The following is a 21,608-nucleotide window of genomic DNA, read 5'->3' on the forward strand; positions in this document are numbered from 1 at the left end:
CCATTCACAGTACTTCGTCGTCGAAAAGCTGCACAGACTAGAAAACACAGAACACCGCAATATATGCACCTAAGCACATAAAGGGTTCATTGAGTCAAACTCTACTCAAACTACTTAATTTCAAGAAATGGATGTCAGAAATGGGTCCAAAACATTGAAATTAGCCTATGAGGGGTCCTAGATGAAAACCCGAAAAACGATCAAAACATCAACATTGGCCATTGACCGATCAAAGTCAAAGTCAGCAGGTCAAACCAGGTCAACCGGAGAGAAGAGAGAGGGTGTCGCGTGGCAGCCTAAGAGGAAGAGAGACTTGGGGACCAAAAAGAAAGGTGGGTCCCGCCTGGCTCACTAATTAAGGCTCAAAAACAATATTTAAAATCGGGGGTGGGGTTTTACACATCTCCTTCTATGTTGATTTGTTTGTAAAGATACAACAGTACACCTACATGGTGCCACTAAATTTGCATTATTGACATTTTTCCATTACTATGGATTTAGACTCATACCTACGCATCCCGAGTGGATCCAACTCCTAATCCTCGAAATGATGTTTGTCTTGTTAATTATGATGATGTTGGTTACTTATTAAACCCTCACAAAGCTTCACAAGGCACATTCCCAAATGGTTATGTCGTTACCGTTAAGGATACCGCAATATCTTGGAAGTCTATAAAATGGACCTAAGTTACAAAATCTTCAAATCATGCCTAGCATATTGTACCTCACTACGCCACACATGAGTTGAGAGCTCTTGTTGTTCATATTTAAAGTACATGCGATTTTGTATTCATCGTTGAGTCTCAACGACGATACATGAAGACAATGTGGCATATATCGACCAAACCAAGACATGATACATCAACAAAGCCAACATCAAGCATATTGCACCATTCTCACATTAGCAAAGCATTAGAAGATTGAAGTCAAGCATATCCGATCCCAAGACAACCTTATCGACCTCTTCGCAAAATCACTGCTAAAGTCTATTTTCCAGAAGTTTGTCCAAGGAATTGTATGTGTAACTATCTCATATGCAATGCTTGCCAAATTCAGGAGAGTATCTTGAAATACACTCACTTGACCTTAATGTACTCTTTTCCCTTAATCAAGAGCATTTTTCCCACTGAATTTTTGCTAAACTGACGAGGTTTTGACAAGACACTAGTCATGCTCTTGTGTGCATTTTCTACTAGTTGCGTCTAAAGATGTTTAGTATCAACATATTGCATTAATTCACATTTTATCCTTAGACTATGAGTTTATTCCATTTGGTTTTACCCTAGCAGGATTTGGTGAGACTTACTCCTACATGCATTTTCCATTGGAGACTCATGTTTGCTACTTGTGCTGACTAGACGAGACAACTTCATCAGCTGCTTCTACATTTGTCCGAAGATTTGATGCGCCATCTACTTGAGTATTTACACACTCAAGGAAGAGTGTTCTAATATTATTTATAGAACATGTATGATTGTTTAAATCACTTAGAGATTGTATTTAGGATACTTGAAGATCTTATCCCTTTATGATTGTATTACTTGCAAAACAAGGAATTCTATCTAGTTTACTATAAATAAGAGCACTAGACATGAGAAATAACACACAGAATTCCTCAAGCCTTTCTCCATCTCTCTTTGTAACACTCTCTCCCTTCAGTAAAACATGCCACAACATTTCCATTTTTTTCCTTATTTGATGACCACAGACGAGTTGACCTCTTAGTTAGAGCCCATAGTCCCATTTTTGGAAATTTTGGTTTTCTTCCTCACCAACTTATATACATACAGAAAGATGCACCAAATCTTTAATGTAAATTTTCAAATTTCTCTAGAAGTGTCTTGAAGGAGTCATCACTTGCCAAGACACATTAAACGCAAGCAAGACTTTAAGGTCTGTTTGGTATCAAATTTGAGTCCAAAATTTTTAAATCAAAAACAATTTTTAAGTTTTAAAGTAAAAAAAACCTGTTTGGTAAGTCCATTTTGCAAAATTGGACTCAAAAATATAATTTGAAAACAACGTGTCATGTTTTAGACCAACTCCAATGGTGAGCTAAAAACCAAATTACCCCCCCAAAATTTCACCCCAAACCCACTCCAACCCAAGGGGAAAATTTGGGTTAAATGCTAAATGCTAAACCAATGCCAAATTCCCCTCAAAATTTAGCCCAGAAATCGGAATGGACTCCACCCAATATTTATAGGAATTTAAATTTTTTTTGGATTAAAATGTTCATAAAATTAATTTACGATAGTCTACATATTTATTTAAAAAAAAAAATTAATTTAACAAAAAAAATAGCCTAAGTTTATTCTTTAATAATCCTTGGCTAAAATTTTAGGCTAGAATGGTTGGAGCAGAAAAACTATTTCTGGGCAAAAAACTAAATTTTTCGGGTTAAAATATTTAGCTTTTAGCCCAATTTTTTTTTCACGAATTCATATCCCTGCGCCACGATGGAGGTCTGAGAGACCTGCGCTGCGCAGACCACGCCTTGCGCCTCACCAACGACGAACGACCAAGAGATTCCGGCCAATAGGTTGAAGGTTCCGGTGAATAGCTTTTAAGCCTCGAATCTCTGAGTGCTTGATTGTTGACGAAACTGGGCCATTCTCTTCACTGCAAGAAACGATCAAGGTAATGGGTCTTTCTCTTACTGTTTTGTTTGGTTCCTTGGAAAATGGAGGAAATGAAGTGAAAGTTGATTTATGTGTTTTTTTTGTTGGGTTGTGAGAAATTGAGTTTATCTATCTAATTGGTGTGATTCATTTGTGTACTGTGTATATATATTAACCTAACCGAGCTCGATCGAGCTCATAGCTTGGTAATTAATCTGAAAACTCTTCTATTTATGTTTTCTGATGTGCCCATGAGGATTGATTTGTGAACTGAATTTGTTGTGATGTGGGTTTTCTCCGATTTGGGATATTTCAGTCATACTGTCATTTTTGTGGACTGAATTTGTTGTCAAGTCTAATTGAGTTTGGGTTGAATGAGATGTTACTTAAGGTTCGATGACTGTTTTTGGATGTAACTTATAATCATGTGGCGCTTCTTGTGTTGTGTTTATCATGAAAGGATTTGATGCTAAACCGGTAGCATTGCATGTGTTTATCATGAAGGGATTTGATGCAAACATTTCCATGCCAACTCTTTTCTGGATGGTTTTAATGTGTTGTCAAGTACCGTATTTGTTCATAGACTTAATCTGGTTATGTGTGGTTGAATCTATTTCAACTTTGCCTAAGTCCATTGAGGTGGAGCTGCCTCGTACTGTTTTCTCTGATCTAGAATATTTCAGCCATAATTGCCCCCTAAATTTAGTATGTTATGTTGTTTGGAAACAATCCTAATTGCCCCCTAAATTTCTGATAGAGCGTCCATAGCCTTCGGTAGTTGATCCCGGTCATCTGAAGTTTGATTACTTAATGTCACTCTTTGAGTTAGTAGCAAGTTCTGTTAGAAAAGATCAGAAAGTGATGTCTTTTCTACCATGTTTCTTTCTAATTGTGTTCATCTGCCCTCCTGTGGCTGGTCTCGCATTAAAGATTTAACTAAGTTGCTGCAATTATCTTTTCTACCATGATTCTGGATAAGTACCCTTAGTGATTGTGAGGGTTTCTGATAATCAGTGGATCAATATAATGTAGTTTCTTACATTTGTTCTGCAGATGGGAATATTGTGTTCTGGTTCATTCAGGGGTGTTAACCACTGGTTTGTTTTGGGTGTTTCTTCCTTTTTTTAATTTTTTTTGGGTGGTTGAAAACATAAGATCATCCATAGTAGGGTATATAAAATTTGAAATGCTGAAAAGTAATATGATGTCCTTGCATTTCTTACCGTGAAAATTACTTGGTTGGTTTATATTGATGACAACTAATTGAAACGTAGTCTGGTTGAGCGGTGCCTGAACTCTTCTTTAGGCCATTTTTACTTCTGTAAAAGATACTGGAACACTGGAGTAATATGACAGTTATTTCTAACAGGAAAAGCTACTATAAAGAGGGATATTATCTTTATCCAAAGTTTGATGCATCTGAGGCCTATTGAAGAGCTTTGAGGACATGGGCAAACTGGATTGATCATAATATTAATCCATCAAAGCAGTGGTCTTCTATCGTGGCTACTCTTCTGCCCGTTTCAGGTATATTCTACTACTTAATATTGGTTTGGTATTGAGGTTCTTTTATAAAAAGTGGATATAAAAAAAAAAACTGAGCTCAAAAAGGTGTTTGGTAAACACTTAAAAACAGCTTATTTTCATAGTTTTAGGTGAAAAAAAGCTAAAAACACGATGCAGCAAAAATAAGCTTATTCTCACAGCACAGTAGAAACTGTTTTTTTTTAAAGCACAACAATACCAAACCAAACAACTAGGAGAGTATTTTTTTTTTTTTTAATTTTTAATTTTTAATTTTATGTAATTTGCTTTTCAGGTCTCCCACTTTACATTGATATAATGAGATACAGAACCAAATTTTGGGATAAATAAACGCCTAGAACAAATTCTTAAGCACTTAAGAGAAGGAACAATTACTTCGATGTTCTATTTATTACGGCAGGTGTTTGCCAATAGGAGCACTTCCCATGTACCCTTCTCTTGAGAGAAGGAACAATTACTTCTGTAATTTAACTGCAGACATTATGTGGTTTCGGATGCAGACTTTCAATAGGAGCCTTTGTGAATTTTCTGTTTCTTTGATGTGGTAGATGAAGAAAGCTCGGGGGCGAATCAAGATGGGGAAAACATGCATTTGAATGACGACAATGCCATGAATAATGTTAGAGACCACATAGCCGGATCAATGTGGCTTGATTACGTCAATAACAATTAGTCTCATAGTTTATTGGTTTTCTAGAATGTTTTAATGTAATATTTATTGTCTAAGATTTGAAGTTTAATTTGGTTATCGAACATATATTTGTTGTATTAGCACATGAATATCAAAATAGTATGTTTAAGGTTTAATTTCATATGTTTTGTATATCTTAAAACAAATACATAATTGGAAGGAAAAAAAAAAAAAAAAATCTTGTATTCAAGAGTTAAACCAAACAAGTTTTCAAATTTTTAGATTCAAAAATAGTTTTTAAGTTCAATGCCAAACACGTTTTTGAAACCTAAAAAAAAAAAAAAAAAACTGTTTCTAAGAGATGTTCTTAAAAGTTGCTTTTAAGAACAATTCAAGTTTTTGAGTAGAATATCAAGCATGTCCCAAATTTTTATCTTGAATTGCTAATCAGTTAGTCAATAAGTATTATATAATTATTTGAAAGAATTTTTTTTTCTTCTCATACGTATTACTATATACTAAAGCTCAGTGAAAGTGGTACTGTGGATGACCAGTGGGCGGACGATTTTGCCCCTGACTTTTTTCTCCGGTTGTTCTTCCCTTTGGTTTTTGGGGCGCTGAAATGCCGCTTTTGCCCATTGCTTACCCGCGTCTGTCATCGATGGAATCCTCCATTTGGACTGTGTGTAGTCGATTTTTCTTTAGCTTTCCCTTGCTCTTCTTTTCCTCTTCTGGACTCTTCTTTTCCATCGACTTCTCTGTCACTATCTCGCAACCAACTACACATCGATTCACCCTCCATTTCTCCCGCTTAGCAAAAGAAAATCAAAGGGGTTCACCTCTGTGGGTTCCGTAAGATGCTGGAAGCATCTTTCGTTTCTCTCTTTCTTCTTCTTTTCTTTCACCTCTTCCTTCGCCGAAGCAACTAAAAATCAAAAACCTACTCGCGGCTTCTTCCTCCCGATTTCGGAGCTTCTCTCTCTCTCTCTCTCTCTCTTTCTCTCTCTCCCTTCCATTGAAGCACCTCCATACACAGGTATCGTTTCTCTCGTAATTATATATTTAATTATTTGAAACTTAGTTCTTCTGTGTAAGATTCTTGAGCTTTTGATTACCTGCAATTTTCAACTTTCTACGATATAGGATTTTTGAATAATTTCATGATTTAGCGATCCTACTAATGATATATCAAGTAGAATCAATATGAGGAATAGGCAAGAGATCATATACGCGGTTTTTGCGTTTGTTTATGTCTGATTTGCACTGATTTTGGTCGGATCTATTTCGGATTTTGTTTTCCGTTTGAGCACCGGTTATTTTTGCATCGCTGGGAAGTTAATTTTCTACAACTGAGGTATGTTTTCTAACTGCTGTGTTTTGATTTTTATTCTGTGTTTTGATTAATTTTGGATGGAATTGTAACCGTTTGGTTTTGGGTTGGCTTTGTTCCTGTGCTAGAGTTTTCCTGGCTAAGAGGATATTTTGCGGTTTGGTTCCTTGCTTGGTCAGTCTCAGATTTACCGACAGTTCCGACAGTCCTGTTATTTTTTGGGTAAGTTTTTCCTCTTTTTGTTTTTTTCCTAATTTGAAAACTCCTTGGTTGGTGTTAAATTAAAATATGTGTGTAATTTTTTTGAAGAATTACTGGTGAGATGGATTGACAAGATTCTTGAGTGAAAAACAGGCTTTTTAGTGCGGTTAAACAGAAATATAGAGCTTTATTGTAAGAAAGTTATGGATGATTTAATCAAATTAATTGTACTGATAGAGATATGAATGAGCCTAATGTTTGTTCTTTTCACTCAAACATCATTATACCATTACAGAAAATCAGGAATTTGAACATCAGCTTGCGACTTCGCTGTCGATTTGAACGCCACCATCTTCGATGCAGTCCTTGGGATACACCCCTACCTCCTTTTCCATAGTCAAATTCTTCGCTCACTGGTCAGCTTTTCTAATTTCTATGCAAACCATTGATTTTATTTGGGAAATAAATGGAACCCCTTATGTTTTTGCTTAAAGTATTGATCTTTGAGTGTTACTCAGTAGATATTAAATCGATTGGAGACTACCCATTTGAAAAAGAAGAGAGATCACATGGATGATGGATCATGTGAGGTTCTCCAATTATTTGAGATCACATGGAAATATTTAAGTTGTCATAACTAAAATGATCTGAAAGCTTATTGAGAATTGTTGTAATTTGCTTTTCATTGTAGCATTGCTTTCTTAAAACTGATTAGAGCTAAAGATTGATAATTCCCTAGCATTCAGTGCATATGCTTATTAATGTATGTTTGTTATCTTAGAGGCATATGGTGGTTTAGTTGCTAGTTGCACCGTGCACACATGCAGCTCAAGGCTGACCCCAAATTGTTCCCCCTGAAATGATGTTGTGCTTATTTGTAAATTTTGTTGTTCATCTGCAATTCACCTTTTGTCTCTTGATATCTTTTACAAGTGCAAAACGCCATAGAGTATTTAAACATCATCGGGGCCTTGGATGAGAATGAGAATCTGACTGTTTTCGGTGGGGAGAGATTTATTATTCTTTTAATATTTCAATTATGCATTGTGATGCTTGCAACTCTTTGTAATGGTTGATTATTTAAATTTGAAAATCATTAGCCTAATGCAGTTTTAATCACTTGACAGTTTAAATGCAGGTTGTTATATAGAGCTTAGGATTTAGGTTTTCTAGTTCAATCAAAGCTAATTGGACAGAATCATGAATTAATTAAATGTGGTGTCTTCCTTTCTCCTTCTGTTTCTTTTGTTGTTGGGTGAAAGTGAGCATGGGTTTATGATAACCTAGTTAAAGGGAAAGCTGGAGAGAGAGAGGGTACTAAAGTAGGTGCATATAGGGACTCAAAAGTTAAGGCATACTGAAAGAGAAAAATGCACAGATTGGAATGGTAAAAAAAAAAAAAAAAAAAAAAAAAAATGAAAAGAAAGTGAACACAATAGAATATAGAAAATGAAGTGTTCATCCAGTGGAAAAACCCATATGTGGTGTTTATTTTTAGACAAGATGGGAAGATGTAAACAGTTGGAGGTCCATACCATTTTCCAAGTTCTTTGTTAATGTGAATATTTATGTTATTCTGATCAGGAACTTAAGTGAATAAATCGTTTTCGAATTTGTAAACAAATAATTGCTTACAAAATAATGAACTCTGTTAAACAAAATTAATTGCTTACAGTAGAGAATAACTGTAAACATTATTGAAGTATATATTTAAATATTTTTAATTTATATAAATAGTTAGGTTGCTATTGCATTCTGTGCCTAAATCAAATCACTAACTTGAACCATGCTCTTTATTTGGGAACTGTGTGTATTTCTTATTTGAATTAGTATGGTTTGTTTTTCAAATTTGATTTTGTGTGATTTCATTTTGATAGATATTTCAGAATTTCAGAAAGCAGGTGCGGTTTGATCAATGAAGGCCGACCTGATTTACAGAGGTCTGATTAGAGGTACACTACTAATTACCTCACTTTTCTCCCAAGAGTATGCTGCTTTTTCCAAAAGGAAAAGATTAGCTTGGTTTGATCTCTTATTTGAATTGTGTAGATTTGGTTTGATCTCTTAATTTGTGTTGTGCAAATTTTGTATGAATTAATTTGGGTTGGGTAGAGGAAGCAAATAATTTTTTAGATTAATAAATTTAGTTTGGTTTGTACATATGCTGATGAATATTATTTACCGAAGCATGAACATGTCAAGAAACTGTTCGTTTCAAACTATTCATTACAACTTTGCACCAACTGTTTTTGTTATGCCTAACGATTTAAAAACCCGCAGCATCGCGCGGGCTCCTTTGCTAGTGTATTCTAAAGTTTAAATTCGAAGACAATAATGTGTATTGTTTACTCCACATGAAAAATAAAACTTTTATAAATAATTAATAGGGAAAAGATTACAACCTTTGTGAACTTTCAACGTACAAGTTTTATTAGCTGGCTTCACTAATTGCCAGAGAAAAAGTTCACCTGTTTAGTTTGAAGACGCTTTACAATTTCAATCTCCTGTTGTACAACACTTTACCTACCATGCAATTTGACTTGTTCATGCAGGCCATGAAAATCAATGTTGAAATCTTTGCGGGAACCCAAAGTCATGGGTTGAAACATGCAGGTGACGTTATTGACTGGAATTCCATAAATCCTGAAGTCTTGCTACGTAGAAAATTCAAAGCATTAATCCATCCAAATGATGGCACAAATGATGTCACAAATGATGTCACAGATGATGTCACATATTTACTATAAAAGGGCTAGCGAGAACCTTTTACAAAACACTCACAACAAACAAGTTTCCAAGAACTAAAACTTGAATTGCCAGAAATGTCAATGTTTTATTATCTGGCTTTGTGCCTCTTAGCAACTAGTGTTCTTGCCACGAAGCCTTATACTTATTCTTCACCCCTACCACGAAAGTATGTAATACATCCACCACCGCACTACAAGTCACCACCTCCATCACCATCACCCCCTCCACCCTATCATAAATCTCCTCCACCTTCTCATTCTCCACCTCCTCCAAAAATTTACAAGTCACCACCCCCACCTTCTCCTTCACCACCACCTCCTTATGTGCACAAATCTCAACCACCACCTACTCACTCACCACCTCCACCATATATCCACAAATCCCCTCTTCCCCCTTCTTCATCACCACCGCCTCCTTATGTTCACAAATCTCCTCCTTACATGTACAAGTCATCACCACCCCCTCCTTACGTGCACAAGTCACCACCTCCACTGTCAAAGTCTCATCCTCCTCCATACCACTCTAAACCCTCCCCATCACGTATCCTTAGATATTACTATAGGTCTCCTCCTCCTCCTGTTAGAATCTAAACCACCTCCCAAAATCATTACAAATCACCTCCACCTCCAAAACACTACTAACTTTACAGTTACAACCACTTGAACCAGTCTGAATAACTACAACGTTTCGATGTTTGGTTCGAGTTTTCCTTTTGTAGCTTTGCTCTATTGTTCGCAGGCAAATGTGTTTGTGAACATATAATAAAGGTCTAACATAACCCTTCATGTTATTCTGTTGTAAGAATTCACTGTTTTAGTTCACTTTAAAGAAATGAATAAAATCGAAGAGTATTTTGGTTATTATGTAGTTGTTTTCATGAAGTACCATGCATTACATTTTACATATGACCATTTAAACTTGGATTAGTAAAATTATGTCTTTCTTTAGATGTCTTTCTGATGTTAGACTATGCGAGCTTTTATTTTTCCAATCAGAAAAGGGGTACAGTATCTCTTGTTCGAATTTTAAGTTCTGTTTAATATTCTAATTTGTGGGGAAAAGGACGTGTGTTTGATAATGCATCCCATCCACGATAGTGCATGTCAACTTAGGTGGCGACTTTTCAGATCTCGTCTATGCTATGTAAGTTTAAACTAGCAAAATTGTCTGCGCTCTGCTACAGGTTATGAATCCGTAATCACAATTTAACACATTTAGGTCTTGTTTGGCAGCTCGGACTGTACTGATTATTTCAGTCGGATAGGATAAATAGTCGTGGGATAATACTGACTAAATTAGTCAGGCGTTTGGTATTGTATCGGATTAATTTATGCATCGGATAATATGTCGGACTATAATAATTTTTTTTAATTCACAATAATTGTTGTTAAAATTAACATAAAAAATAAAAAATAAAGGAAAAAAAAACCAGGACTCTTCTCAGTCGCATCTTCCTTCTTCACCATCTTCCCCGCGCACTAATCCCACCCTCGGCAACTGATTGCAGAGGAGTAGCGGCCAGGGTCGAGAACTCGGAGCCTATATTCGAATTCTTGTCCCCCTCCTTGTCGGAGCCCAGCTCCCTTCCTCATCGAAGCCCAGATCCGAATTGATATACCCCTCCTCGTCGGAGCCTAGCTCCCTTCCTCATCGTCCTTCTTGTTGTCGGAGCCCAAATCGAAAGAATTTGAATCATCATCTTCCTCGGAAGAATTTGTTGTCAGAAATCAAAGGCAAACAAAGAGGTGGGATGTCAACATGGCGACGAAGACGAACCTGGAAGTAAACGAGAGATAGCAGGCGATGTGAGAGAGTTGAATGAGAGTGCGTAAGAGAGGGATGGAGTGAGCCAGTGTGAACGAGAGAGATGCACCTGACTAAATAATACAGAGGTTTGATATGGGATAAACAAGCGGGTGTAAAGGGGATAAAAAAAGTGGGGCCGGATTAAATAATCCGGTGCTTATTTAATACGAAGCTCACCAAACATCCGCTCCGTATTATTAACATTATCCGGTGGTCTTATACGGCATGCCAAACGAAGCCTTATTTCTAAATAATTCATCAAGATTGGATTTCTAAGTACCAAGTACCAGCAATATACAATTCACATGATGAGTTTTTCATATGAATTTGAGAGTGATGGTTATTTAATTTGTATCTAAGGTGCAGTAGTGGTTGGTGGTGATGTGGTTAAAATGAGAGACTCAAAATCGAGTCATGATTCCTTGTAGCATAAGTAGAAAAAGGAGGTAGTGCAACAAAATCTCAATGATAACGTAACTTGTATCAAAGCTTAACTCAAAATTTACTATAGGTATCAACAATAATTTTATGCATACTTGAGACAAAGTTGAACTTGATTTTGAGAATTGTCTAAAGTACATGTCGCTTTGCATTTTAACCTTTGCTCTTATAAATTGGCATGATCACTGCATTTGAATTGTTGATTCCCATCATAAAGAAGTTAGGATTCTGCATTGTTACGACCGCTAGTCTAAGAATATGTTCAAAAGGTCAAAAAAAATAAAATAAAAATAAAATAAAATAAATTAAGCTATGTGGCAATAAAAGTGGAAATTGATTTACTATATATATCTGCATTTTATTGTAATTGAATATTCAATAGAGAATTTAGGAGTTTTACATGGTCATCAATCACTATTAATGTTAAGACTCCTTGTTAATATGAAGTCGTACCTAGGCATCCAATATTTAATCCACCACGTTATAAACTGGGTCATGCTTATATGATGGATATGAAGTCCTGACTTGGTGCTCCCCAAGGAATAGCAAGTACATCACTATTAATAAAAAACAAAACAACATTCTAAGGAGGTATCATAGTAGCTCAACCAGAATATAAGTTGAAATAGAAGTGGGAGCTAAATTAAAAATAGGCGACTGTTTTTCCACAACTATTAACATGCATAATGTTTTCTACAATAGTATGGTAGTTGAAAATTTGCTCAAGCTAGGAATTGGGACCTCATTGATGCTGCATAGCCATATTTACTGTAAAACATGTACCATGTCCAGAATATGAATAAAATATTCTAATACTATGTGGAGAAAACCTGAAATTTATAGGTAACTCTTAAATAAAACATGCATTATTATATAATAATATACAACACAATTTATCGGTGATATAGTAACTCTTTCAGAAGATTGCATATTTGAGGCACGACTAAACCTAATTTAAAGGATTGCATTACACAACTTTGGAATTTGCTATCCTCTTGTCAACTTTGTCATTGGTCATCTCAGCAATAACCTGTTGATTTTACATATCAAATTAATAAATTATAAGGTTGTATAAAAGTTGACTATCTATGTTGATATAAACGGCAACTTTCACTCCAAATTTCTGTTAAATCTAAAGAGGCTAAATAGCCAAAATGGTCCCTGAGATATGCATAACACATTACTTTGGTTCTTGAGATTGAAAATAAATAGAAATGGTCATTGAGATTGTCCACCATCTATCATTTTGGTCCTTCCGTTAAAAACTCTTTGGGCAATTTTCAAAGCTTCGTAACTCAATCGTTTCTTAACCAAATTCAACCTATAATATATCAAAATGAAGATAGGAAAGTTTAGAATAAGATTATATCTATTTTGAAGCCCAATATTTTCCGGAGATGGCCGAAAAATAGCCTCAAAGTTGACTGGTCCGCGGAAAAACTTGAAAATTCGTTGAAAACTGGGTAACCTTTAAACGTTCATAACTTCTTCAATACTCAACTAAATCAAGTGATTCAAAAACAAAAATCATACTTCTCAATGAGAGGAAGAGAATGGTACCTTTCTTGATGGCTAACTCGCCCTTTTTTTTCGGAAAAACGGCTTGAAAATGGTTAGCCACTTTCGAGCCGTGTTTCGGCCAGACTACAGTGAATTAGCCATTAAGAAAGGTACCATTCTCTTTGTCTCGTCAATAAGTATGATTTTTATTTTTGAATCACTTGATTTTGTTGAGTATTAAAGAAGTTATGAACGTTTAAAGTTTACCCAGTTTCTGGCGAGTTTTCCAATTTTTTTGCGGATCAGTCAACTTTGAGGCTATTTTTCAGCCATCTCTGCCAACCATTGGGCTTCCAAATAGGTATAATCCTTTTCTACACTTTCCTATCTTCAGTTTGATATATTATAGATCGAATTTGGTTAAAAAACAATTGAGTTACGAAGCTTTGAAAATTGCCCAAAGAGTTTTTAACGGAATGACTAAAATGATGGATGGTGGACAATCTCAGGGACCATTTCTATTGATTTTCAATCTTAGGGACCAAAGTGATGTGTTATGCATATCTCAGGGACCATTTTGGCTATTTAGCCATCTAGAGAAATAATGTTGTAAGCATAAATCTATTTCTAATTTTTCCCAATAAATTACTTGCATCTTTAGCAGTCTAGGCAAAGCATGTATAAGTATAAATAATAAATGATTTCGAACCAACAAAGTTTGTCCACACTTACAGCTATGCCAATGGAACCAAGTAAGTCCAAAAAGAACAATTGAAGATCCCTTTTTTCAGTTTTGTTGCATTTAAAGTGCCACTCAAACCTGATTTTGGAAAGAAAGTATTCAACATCAATTGTATGCAAATGAAAGTATTATAACTGAATATAGACAGTATAATGGAAGGATTTCCTCACCATTTTAGTAAATAATAGAAAAAATGCATGCGCTCCACCGTGGGTTTTGAAATCATAATTCACAATTTAACATACCTATTTCTAAATTATTCAGAAATTAATCAAAGAAAACTTCAAGTAGAAGAAAAATGAGTTCTCAATTAGAGAAAACTTCAATTTCAAGCAAGTTTTTTTGTTCTAATTTCAGGGCTTAACAATGCAAGATTGGAATTTGCATTTGGTTCAAAGAAGTAAGATAAACTGATAAGCAAAATGAACTAAAATCCGTTCTCAATTTCGGCAAAGATTGGCAAAACCATATTCTAATCCTATGTGGACAAAAACCTGAAATTTATAGGTAACTCTTAAATAAAACATGCATTATTATATAATAATATACAACACAATTAATCAGCGATATAGTAACTTCTTAGAAGATTGCGTATTTGAGGCACAACTTAACCTGATTTAAAGGATTGCATGTACACAACTTTGGGATTTGCTATCCTCTTGTCAACTTTGTCATTGGTCATCACAGCACTAACCTGTTGATTTTACATATCAAATTAATAAATTATAAGGTTGTATAAAAGTTGACTATCTATGTTGATATAAACGGCAACTTTCACTCCAAATTTCTATTAAATCTAGAGAAATAATGTTGTAAGCATAAATCTATTTCTAATTTTTCCTATTAAATTACTTACATCTTTAGCAGCCTAGGCAAAGCATGTATAAGTATAAATAATAAATGATTTTGGATCAACAAAGTTTATCCACACTTACAGCAATGCTAATAGAACTAAATCCAAAAAGAACAATTGAAGATCCTTTTTTCAGTTTTGTTGTATTTAAAGTGCCACTCAAACCTGATTTTGGAAAGAAAGTATTCAGCATCACATCGACTTCGTAACACAATGAAGAAGAAATATCGCCAACCTTGGTACTGTATATTTCTACCCAAAAAAGTTTTCCAAAAAATATTACAGGTAGGATAATTAGGTTTTTGTGTGTTGAATCATTAAAATCATTTCTAAGTCAACTAATATTCCATTTGGGTTGGAATTATTAGAATTGTTTCTATGACACGTCCTTATAGAGAGTATGTGGCAACTGCCAATGGTTCTACTGTTGCTATTGTTGGAGCTGGAACAATGTCTCTTACACCCTTTATTCCCTTACATAATTGTTTATTGGTTCCGTCATTTCCCATCACTTATTATCTATACCTCAAGTCACTGAACAATTAGATTGTGTTGTATTAATGTATCCTTAATTTTGCTTGCTTCATGATATTCAGACAAAAGAGATCATTGGGCGTGGCACTAAGAGAGAGGGGTTATATTATGTGGATGACGTGGTTCCTAGAAGAGCTAATTTGGTTCGTGTGTCACGTAATAGTAATCTATAGAAGGTATTGTTAATGTATCGTCGTTTGGGGCATGCATCATTTGGTTATTTGAAACATATATTACCTGATTTGTTCAGTGGTATTGAAGACTCAAAATTGAAATGTGAAGTATGTATTTTAGCCAAAAGTCATTGTGCTTCATTCCCTCCAAGTATGAATAGAACATCTTCTCCATTTGCGCTTGTACACTCTGATGTGTGGGAGTCTTCCTCTACTAGTACTACTTCGGGAATTAAATGGTTTATTACATTTATTGATGATTGCACTCATATAACATGGGTTTATCTGTTGAAACATAAAAGTGATGTTAGTATGATTATTCGGTCTTTCTCTTAGATGGTGGCTACACAATATTCCTCCGTTATTAAGGTTCTTCGTTCTGATAACGGGGGTGAATATGTTAACTTTGAGCTTTCTTATTTTTTCCAAGATCAAGGAATTCTCCGTGAGACCATTTTTCCTTATACCCCGCAACAAAATGGGGTGGCTAAAAGGAAAAACCGTCATATTTTGGAAACTGCTCTTGTATTGCTTATTGGCGCATCAGTGCCTAAGCGTTTTTGGCCGGACGCCGTTACGTATGCCGTGTATGTCATCAATTGCATGCCATCTCGGGTTGTAGAATTTCGTACTCCACTCCAAGTTCTAACAGAACATGTTCCGGTTGTCTCTACCAACACTCTTACTTCTCGAGTGTTTAGTTGCGTTGCTTACGTTCATATCCACAAGATTCATCGTAGTAAATTGGATCCTTATGCTCTTCGGTGTGTTTTTCTTGGCTTTGCATCCCAACAAAAAGGTTATAAATGCTATCATCCTGAAACCCGCCACATGTATGTCACCATGGATGTGACTTTCTCTGAATCTGAGTATTTTTATTCTCCCGTATTCTCACCTTCCGATCCCAAGGGGGAAAATGTTATTTGTGATCTTGATGGTGTGTTTGTGTGGTTAGATGTCCAAGACGTATGTCATTCAGGGGGAGATGATCATACCGTGCCAAGGGAGGAAACAAGGTCTCAGTTGCTTTCTCCCGAAGATGATATAGATGGGCAGCCACTGATTTTCGTTGAGGAAACTTGTACTAAGAGCCTCTGTGCTGCAGGTGATGTTCAACCAACTGCTACCGAGGCTGAGCTAGCCTCACCGCGAGCATCTGACGAAGCTAGGAGCCATGAGATTTATGCCATAGTTTTCCCTCTCTCTTTAGCTCGATCGTGCCATCGTCCAATACGTCTTCTATGAATATCCCTGAGGTAAGTACTAGTGATGCTCATGTAACTAATGATGTTATAAGTATATATAAACTGCCACCAAGGTAAAATCGTGGTGTACCTCCTGACAGGTTCTCTCCATAAAGAAAAGCAAAGTATCCCATAGTAAATTATGTGTCATGTGAAAACCTTTCACCTGAACATCAAGCTTGGGTAAACAATGTGGAGTCAATTCAAGTGCCAACTCGGGTAGAGGAAGCTTGGAAGAGTCAAGAACAGGTGGAAGCAATGGATGAAGAGATGAAAGCATTGCAGAAAAATAATACATGGGAAATAGTGGAGTTGCAGAAAGGGAAGAAGCCAGTTAAGTGCCGTTGGATTTTTACAGTTAAGTACAAAGCTAACGGTTCACTTGACAGGTATAAGGCGCGATTGGTAACAAAAAGATATACTCAAACGTATGATGTTGATTACCAAGAAACGTTTTCTCCAGTAGCTAAGATGAATACGGTACGAGTTCTTATCTCATTAGCTGCAAATTTGAATTGGCCATTGAAATAGTTTGATGTAAAAAATGTGGTTGTTCATGGACATTTGGAGGAGGAAGTGTGTATACATTTTCCTCCAGGATATGATATTGGAGGAAAAACGGGATACGCCTATTATGGAGAAACATCACTTAGGGATTTTTCCGGATCAAGAACCAGTGGATAAAGGCAGATATTAGAGGCTGGTAGGTAAACTAATTTATTTAGCTCATACCCATCCAGATATAGCCTATGCAGTGAATGTGGTGAGTCAATTTATGCACTCACCAAGTGTGGATCATATGGCTGCTGTTATGCGTATCTTGGCATATTTAAAGTTAGCCCCAGGGAAATGAATATTGTATAGAAATTCTGGTCATCTAAAAATTGAGGGGTTCACTGATGATGATTGGGTAGGTGATGTGACTGATAGGTGTTCTACTTCTGGATATTTTACGTTCGTTGGTGGAAATTTGGTTACTTGGAGAAGCAAGAAACAGAATGTGGTGTCTAGGTCTTTTGTGGAGGCCAAATTAAGAGGTATGGTGCATGAAGTGTGTGAAGTTCCTTGGTTACGTAAGTTTCTTTGGGGTCTTGGTTTCAAACCAAAGAAGGCTATAGAGTTGTATTGTGACAATAAGCCAGCACGAGAAATTACAGAGAATCTGGTACAACATGACAAAACGAAGCATGTGGAGGTTGATCGACATTTCATTAAGGAAAAGCTCGAGAAGAAAATTGTGTCAATACCATTTGTGAACTCAGAAGAGCAGCTTGCGGATATTGTCACTCATGCCGTGTGTAGTAGAGTTTTTGGTGACTCACTTGTCAAGTTGGGCATATGTGACATCTATGCTCCAACTTGAGGTGGAGTGTTGCGTGAGTTGGTTTAGAATAGGAATGTAAATATTGTGTAAATATTAGAGTCCTTTATTAGGAAGGATATTTCTTATGTCCTTTTTTAGTTTACCTTGGAGAACAAGGATTGTATATATTATATTCCCAATTATGCAATACATGAAAATTAAGCCGTAAAATTCTATTTTCTATACCTGAGCAGTGATGTAGAGTGTACACGGATGAAGTAGTTTGTTTAGATGAATACCTGTAGAAAAATCGAACCAAATGAGATTACATAGCAGAAAAAATAATTGACGGAAAAATAGATTAAGAAAAGCAATTAAAAACAAACATAGAAGATGAATGATGTTGTCCAATGTACTAAATTTCTCTTATAAAATATAAGACAACTATATAAATTTGTCGACCATATGAGAGCATCAAATTCGAATAAACTAATAGAGCCCTTAATTCTAAGCTAGTAATTTCCTTGTTGTCGGTGTAAACTTGATGACATTATGCAATATCAATTTAATTCAATAGGCAATTTGATTTTGTAGATTAAAAAGAATTTAAGAATACTAAAAATTACTAAACCCCATCACAACATGCCATCAGTAAAGAACCAAAACCAAATGTAAATCGTAGTTTCTTATAAGCATATCCAAAAGTAAATCCTCTTTCTCTAAGCTGTTGGAATTTAAGTAAATTAACAGAAACTCTAATCACAATTCACAATACATATATATTTATATATCCATCGTTAGTCTCAAATTTACAAATGATCGTTAGTCTCAAACCTAAAGAAGCCATGGATGCCAAGTAGTTTCTTCTACCCACTAAGAGACCTTATGTTCAGATGGTGATAGAGCCAAGAACGCTGAACGTATTTATCTGTGAGCAGGGAACTCTTGCACTTATAGAAGCAATGGCAGCCAACTCCCATCTATCATGGAGGGTTGGTTATTTTCCCTTTGCTTCAAATCCCGATCGTGTAGAGGTGGTTGTGATTAGTGCTTCCTTTCAAATGCACGATGAAAGTATACCCCTCAATTATATGATGTAGCTTTCCACGTATCCAAACTCTTATTAATTTGTATTACCAACATATTCTTTCTCCTTTATCTATAAGTAGTTGAGTCCACATAGAATTCTTACATTCTCCCACATGGACGTTAACTAGTTATAGTTTGAAATAATATGTCCATGACAAATTATTCCTTAGTGATCACCTTTGAGTTTATCGCAGCTATCATCATATACACATCTATCAATATTCGTTTGAGACTTGAACCCTAGAAAGCAATGCATGTACTAATACTGCACGCACCCTAGAATCACAATCCTCAAAACCATATTATATGATGCAATTGATATACCTGTATATATACATTTCATACAAGTAATTTACTACTCATATCACAACCAAACCCTCCCACATTCTACCCAGTATACCTTCATAATTCCGGTTTCAAGGCTTCATTCTTAACCACTGGACATTAGCCTCTCATATTCCTGCATAACAAACTAAATCAATATGTTCTTTGGAAAAATGATCAGTTATTTAATTGCATGTAACAAATTAAACCCACATGACATTGTCAATTCTTAAGTTTGAAGGAAAATTAACTAAAGTCTTGTAAAGGAAGATACAACAAAACATGTAGTGGCTTCCTTTACTCCCACATTTCAGCATATTAGTAACCATTATGCACACCCATATTTAAAAAATGGTCTTTAAAACTCCCACAGCCAGTGGGTTTGTCAATGGGTCAGCTAGAATCAGTCTTGTGTCGATGTCATCTGTCGACACGTCTCATTTCCCCACATGAAAACACCATCAAAACATGATAAACAAGATGATTAATGCATTTTGTAATATGTTTCCAATGAAAACAATCATCTTTTGTCCATTATCAAACTCATTGGAGTTTGCTTTAATGCTTCCAATGAAGCCTCGATTCGTCTTGCATATAAACTAATTATTCAATGAATAACCATGTCATGAAGTAGAAAATAAAGATGTACTTTATGTGTCTGCAAACATCTTCATTTTATGATCCTCTTCATCAGTTTCCAACGAAATTCTTCAATGCTTCAAATGAAGCTAACCCTAGCTGCAAGTACTGCTAATAATCGTACATACATGAGCACTCTCAAAATGCAACTAAATAAAAGCTTTAGTCTCACAAAATTGTTTCAAGAATCAAACACTCATGAATAAATACGAATGATAAAATCACAACAGTATCACAATTAATCTTTCATGCATAATATTCCTTTAACACTCATTTAAACATGAATGATGGATACACAAAGCCAGACCAAAGAAAATCAAACGGTACAAATCAATTAGAAATTAGTCGAACCGATATTTAACAGTTGTTCTTAATGCCCTCAAACTCTTTATAATGACCAACATGTAACCATCCAATGAAACCATATGAATGAGACAAGGAAGATAGACAATGCACATATACATCATTTATACATTATATATATTCATGCAATTTAATCATGTTGTATCTTAAAAGATCGTGATTTAACTCCAAATCTTCAGCAACCAGTTTCAAAAATATTAAACATTTTCATCAGAAAAGGAAAATTTAACTTTAGTTCATTCTTTCAACTTGATTGTGACAATACAAGAACAATTCCCATTTCCCACAATCTTTTAGAACTCAATATCTGTAAAAAAGGTTAATGAGCATGAAGCCCAAAATTTCTTATACTTATTCTCCCACATGGGCAAAACAATCATTAATTTATTATTTCACGAAAACTACGAATGATAGTTGCTTAAAATTTTAAACACCATGATTAGAAGTCCAAAACTAGACTCCAGGAGTTGGTCCCAATTACGTTAGGATTTACTATAATTGATTTTACTTTTCCAAACAAACAAACAAGAATTCTTGTGCAATTCAGAGTGTGAATGGGAGAAAGGAATCAGCATCCTCATACAAAATACTTAAAAGAAATAGTCTTCAACTCTTTTCATAGGATAAGAAAAGAACCATCGAACCAAAGCCATATAAGAAAAGAACGGTCAAACCAAAGGCAAACAGGTTTCAAGGAAACTAAAACTGGTCATCAAGTTCCAATAACTGAAAAAAGCAACCAACACGGAGATAAATTTAACTTCTGGTGGAGATGGGCAAAGGAAAATGCAGTTTATTGAAACATATTATTCCAACAAGTTTCGGTTCACATACCAATTGAAAATTTTCAAATTAGTTTGACTAAGTATGAAAAGTATGCACAACATCACCCAATAGTTACTCAACCAAGAGTCCTGCCTATAAATATGGTTTCACACTTTGACCCACCAATCTCTGTATTATTCAAGGCCAATACTGAAGTAAAAGTCAAGATTTGTTCTACTTAAAACAATTATACTGCAGCGGATCTTTCAAGGACTAAATATTGCACACCCACGAGTACCCAATGTCATTGGAGTAAAACATAAAGTTGTCTCGGAATTTCATGAAATACCGTACACTCTACCACGGTTTGAACCATTCATTATGTCTTTCTTTGGAAAGATTAGTCTTATGTAATAAACTGTTGGTTACAATTTCATTTAAGAAACTCCTTGAACAAAATTTCCTAATAATTCCCACTTTGGTGGAAAATTATATAAACATTTGTTCAAGAATGATTTATCATTGTTGTTGCTCCTACAAAACTATTAGCTTCACTAACCTTTGAGCTGAGTTATCTTTATCCTCATGCCTTTCAACCTGCGTCCAAGGAACTTTACACACATGAATAGTGATCAATATTCAAGACTACAAATCCAGGATCAATTTAAGAAAACAACTTTACAAAGGGCACGATAATTCATTTAAGAGACAACAGACTATCAGTATCCAAAGAAATTCAAAGTTCATAAATACATG

The 21,608-nt window shown here is 35.3% G+C and overlaps 1 long non-coding RNA gene across 1 annotated transcript; it reads left to right on the top strand.

The window, feature by feature from the left end:
- The first annotated feature begins 2,431 nt into the window (after positions 1 to 2,431).
- Positions 2,432 to 9,141, top strand: LOC103953025. Its single transcript, XR_007259718.1, has 5 exons — positions 2,432 to 2,640; positions 3,991 to 4,148; positions 6,624 to 6,744; positions 8,206 to 8,280; positions 8,881 to 9,141. It is a non-coding gene; the product is annotated as an uncharacterized LOC103953025 (long non-coding RNA).
- Positions 9,142 to 21,608: the final 12,467 nt, after the last annotated feature.

The sequence above is a fragment of a genome, unplaced genomic scaffold (assembly GCF_019419815.1).
Source record: "Pyrus x bretschneideri cultivar Hongxiangsu unplaced genomic scaffold, Pyrus_bretschneideri_v1 Contig27, whole genome shotgun sequence".
Classification (NCBI taxonomy): Eukaryota; Viridiplantae; Streptophyta; class Magnoliopsida; order Rosales; family Rosaceae; genus Pyrus; species Pyrus x bretschneideri.